Source organism: Vanacampus margaritifer, unplaced genomic scaffold (assembly GCF_051991255.1).
Source record: "Vanacampus margaritifer isolate UIUO_Vmar unplaced genomic scaffold, RoL_Vmar_1.0 HiC_scaffold_189, whole genome shotgun sequence".
NCBI classification, from domain to species: Eukaryota; Metazoa; Chordata; class Actinopteri; order Syngnathiformes; family Syngnathidae; genus Vanacampus; species Vanacampus margaritifer.
This window is the reverse complement of record NW_027520899.1, coordinates 7,501-12,500: the sequence shown is the minus strand read 5'-3', so window position 1 is coordinate 12,500 and position 5,000 is coordinate 7,501.

Sequence of the window (5,000 nt, the reverse complement as noted above, 5' to 3'; positions counted from 1 at the left end):
GGGTTGACATTGGATGGCGGGTGCCCAGGGGTCAAAATCGACTGGCGGGTGCCCAGGGGTTGAAATTGACCAGGGGGAGAGCGCCTGCCATAGCCGAAATAGGAGCGCTATGGGCGGCCTGCCTCAGCAGATTTGGCCCCCCAAATCCTGGTTCTCAAAAATTTTCAAAGTCAACTTTTTTCAAAATATTTTCAGAGTGCCACTTCCCAGGGGGATTCTCGCCTGCCATAGCCGAAATAGGAGCGCCATGGGCGGCCTGCCTCAGCACATTTGGCCCCCCAAATCCTGGTTCTCAAAAATTTTCAAAGTCAACTTTTTTCAAAATATTTTCAGAGTGCCACTTCCCAGGGGGATTCTCGCCTGCCATAGCCAAAATAGGAGCGCCATGGGCGGCCTCAGTGAGCACATTTGGCCCCCCCATCCTGGAGCGCCATGGACCAGGGGGAGAGCGCCTCTCTTTGGGGCTTGTTGCTGGCTGTTGGCGGGGCTCCATGGACCAGGGGGAGAGCGCCATGGACCAGGGGGAGAGCGCCTCTCTTCGGGGCTTGATGCCTGTTGGCGGGGCTCCATGGACCAGGGGGAGAGCGCCTCTCTGTGGGGCTTGTTGCTGGCTATTGGCGGGGCTCCATGGACCAGGGGGAGAGCGCCTCTCTTTGGGGCTTGTTGCTGGCTGTTGGCGGGGCTCCATGGACCAGGGGGAGAGCGCCATGGACCAGGGGGAGAGCACCTGCCATAGCCGAAATAAGAGCACTATAGGCGGCCGCCCTCAGCACATTTGGCCCCCCAAATCCTGGTTCTCAAAAATTTTCAAAGTCAACTTTTTTCAAAATATTTTCAGAGTGCCACTTCCCAGGGGGATTCTCGCCTGCCATAGCCGAAATAGGAGCGCCATGGGCGGCCTCAGTGAGCACATTTGGCCCCCCCATCCTGGAGCGCCATGGACCAGGGGGAGAGCGCCTCTCTTTGGGGCTTGTTGCTGGCTGTTGGCGGGGCTCCATGGACCAGGGGGAGAGCGCCATGGACCAGGGGGAGAGCGCCTCTCTTCGGGGCTTGATGCCTGTTGGCGGGGCTCCATGGACCAGGGGGAGAGCGCCTCTCTTTGGGGCTTGTTGCTGGCTATTGGCGGGGCTCCATGGACCAGGGGGAGAGCGCCTCTCTTTGGGGCTTGTTGCTGGCTGTTGGCGGGGCTCCATGGACCAGGGGGAGAGCGCCATGGACCAGGGGGAGAGCACCTGCCATAGCCGAAATAAGAGCACTATAGGCGGCCGCCCTCAGCACATTTGGCCCCCCAATCCTGGTTCTCAAATTTTTTCAAAGTCAACTTTTTTCGAAATATTTTCAGAGTGCCACCTCCAGCGGGGGCTCTCGCCTGCCATAGCCGAAATAAGAGCACTATGGGCGGCCGCCCTCAGCACATTTGGCCCCCCCATCCTGGAGCGCCATGGACCAGGAGGAGAGCGCCTCTCTTCGGGGCTTGATGCCTGTTGGCGGGGCTCCATGGACCAGGGGGAGAGCGCCTCTCTTTGGGGCTTGTTGCTGGCTGTTGGCGTGGCTCCATGGACCAGGGGGAGAGCGCCATGGACCAGGGGGAGAGCACCTGCCATAGCCGAAATAAGAGCACTTTAGGCGGCCGCCCTCAGCACATTTGGCCCCCCCATCCTGGAGCGCCATGGACCAGGAGGAGAGCGCCTCTCTTCGGGGCTTGATGCCTGTTGGCGGGGCTCCATGGACCAGGGGGAGAGCGCCTCTCTTTGGGGCTTGTTGCTGGCTGTTGGCGTGGCTCCATGGACCAGGGGGAGAGCGCCATGGACCAGGGGGAGAGCACCTGCCATAGCCGAAATAAGAGCACTATAGGCGGCCGCCCTCAGCACATTTGGCCCCCCCATCCTGGAGCGCCATGGACCAAGGGGAGAGCGCCTCTCTTCGGGGCTTGATGCCTGTTGGCGGGGCTCCATGGACCAGGGGGAGAGCGCCTCTCTTTGGGGCTTGTTGCTGGCTGTTGGCGTGGCTCCATGGACCAGGGGGAGAGCGCCATGGACCAGGGGGAGAGCACCTGCCATAGCCGAAATAAGAGCACTATAGGCGGCCGCCCTCAGCACATTTGGCCCCCCCATCCTGGAGCGCCATGGACCAGGGGGAGAGCGCCTCTCTTCGGGGCTTGATGCCTGTTGGCGGGGCTCCATGGACCAGGGGGAGAGCGCCTCTCTTTGGGGCTTGTTGCTGGCTGTTGGCGTGGCTCCATGGACCAGGGGGAGAGCGCCATGGACCAGGGGGAGAGCACCTGCCATAGCCGAAATAAGAGCACTATAGGCGGCCGCCCTCAGCACATTTGGCCCCCCCATCCTGGAGCGCCATGGACCAAGGGGAGAGCGCCTCTCTTCGGGGCTTGATGCCTGTTGGCGGGGCTCCATGGACCAGGGGGAGAGCGCCTCTCTTTGGGGCTTGTTGCTGGCTGTTGGCGTGGCTCCATGGACCAGGGGGAGAGCGCCATGGACCAGGGGGAGAGCACCTGCCATAGCCGAAATAAGAGCACTATAGGCGGCCGCCCTCAGCACATTTGGCCCCCCCATCCTGGAGCGCCATGGACAAGGGGGAGAGCGCCTCTCTTCGGGGCTTGATGCCTGTTGGCGGGGCTCCATGGACCAGGGGGAGAGCGCCTCTCTTTGGGGCTTGTTGCTGGCTGTTGGCGTGGCTCCATGGACCAGGGGGAGAGCGCCATGGACCAGGGGGAGAGCACCTGCCATAGCCGAAATAAGAGCACTATAGGCGGCCGCCCTCAGCACATTTGGCCCCCCCCATCCTGGAGCGCCATGGACAAGGGGGAGAGCGCCTCTCTTCGGGGCTTGTTGCTGGCTGTTGGCGGGGCTCCATGTACCAGGGGGAGAGCGCCATGGACCAGGGGGAGAGTGCCTCTCTTCGGGGCTTGATGCCTGTTGGCGGGGCTCCATGGACCAGGGAGAGAGCGCCTCTCTTTGGGGCTTGTTGCTGGCTGTTGGCGGGGCTCCATGGACCAGGGGGAAAGCGCCATGGACCAGGGGGAGAGCGCCTGCCATAGCCGAAATAGGAGCACTATAGGCGGCCGCCCTCAGCACATTTGGCCTGTCGCCGCTGTCCGCTGGCCGCTGTCCGCTGGCCGCTGTCCGCTGGCCGCTGTCCGCTTTCCCCTTTACTTTCAGCACTTTCAGCACTTTCAGCACTTTCAGCACTTCCAGCACTTCCAGCACTTCCAGCACTTCCAGCTCTTCCCCCTCTTTCCCTTCTTCCAACTGCGGGCGCGCCGGGCGCACAGGGGCTCGTGCGGAGGGGTGTGTGTGCGTGCATGTGCCGAACAAGGAGGAGAGCGCCTCACTTCGGGGCTTGTCGCTGGCCGTCGGCGGGGCTCCAAGGACCAGGGGGAGAGCGCCTCTCTTTGGGGGCTTGATGCTGGCTGTTGGCGCGTGTCTTCGGGGCTCCACGGACCAGTGGGAGAGCGCCTGTCTTCGGGGCTTGATGCTGGCCGTTTGCGGGACTCCATGGACCAGGGGGAGAGCGCCATGGACCAGGGGGAGAGCGTCTCTCTTCAGGGATTGACCAGGGCTCCAATCTTCCCATTGAAATGAATGGCGGGTGACCAGGCGTCCAAATCCCCCATTGAAATGAAGGCCGGATGCCCAGGGCTCCAATCTCCCCATTGAAATGAATGGCGGGTGACCGGGCGTCCAAATCCCCCATTGAAATGAAGGCCGGGTGCCCAGGGCTCCAATCTCCCCATTGAAATGAATGGCGGGTGACCGGGCGTCCAAATCCCCCATTGAAATGAAGGCCGGGTGCCAAGGGCTCCAATCTCCCCATTGAAATGAATGCCGGGTGACCGGGCGTCCAAATCCCCCATTGAAATGAAGGCCGGGTGCCCAGGGCTCCAATCTCCCCATTGAAATGAATGGCGGGTGACCGGGCGTCCAAATCCCCCATTGAAATGAAGGCCGGGTGCCCAGGGCTCCAATCTCCCCAGTGAAATGAATGGCGGGTGACCAGGCGTCCAAATCCCCCATTGAAATGAAGGCCGGGTGCCCAGGGCTCCAATCTCCCCATTGAAATGAATGGCGGGTGACCAGGCGTCCAAATCCCCCATTGAAATGAAGGCCGGGTGCCCAGGGCTCCAATCTCCCCAGTGAAATGAATGGCGGGTGACCAGGCGTCCAAATCCCCCATTGAAATGAAGGCCGGGTGCCCAGGGCTCCAATCTCCCCAGTGAAATGAATGGCGGGTGACCAGGCGTCCAAATCCCCCATTGAAATGAAGGCCGGGTGCCCAGGGCTCCAATCTCCCCATTGAAATGAATGGCGGGTGACCAGGCGTCCAAATCCCCCATTGAAATGAAGGCCGGGTGCCCAGGGCTCCAATCTCCCCATTGAAATGAATGGCGGGTGACCAGGCGTCCAAATCCCCCATTGAAATGAAGGCCGGGTGACCAGGCGTCCAAATCCCCCATTGAAATGAAGGCCGGGTGCCCAGGGCTCCAATCTCCCCATTGAAATGAATGGCGGGTGACCAGACGTCCAAATCCCCCATTGAAATGAAGGCCGGATGCCCAGGGCTCCAATCTCCCCATTGAAATGAATGCCGGGTGACCAGGCGTCCATATCCCCCCCCCATTGAAATGAATGACGGGTGACCAGGCAGGCGAGAGCCCCCGCTGCAGAGGCTCCAGAGGTGGCACTCTGAAAATATTTCAAAAAAAGTTGACTTTGAAATTTTTGGAGAACCAGGATTTGGGGGGGGCAAATGTGCTGAGGCAGGCCGCCCATAGTGCTCCTATTTCGGCCTGGGCGCGCCAGAGCACCCCCCTGGAAGTGGCACTCTGAAAATAATTAAAAAAAAATGACTTTGAAAATTTTTGAGAACCAGGATTTGGGGGGGGCAAATGTGCTGAGGCAGGCCGCCCATAGTGCTCCTATTTCGGCCTGGGCGCGCCAGAGCACCCCCCTGGAAGTGGCACTCTGAAAATAATTAAAAAAAAA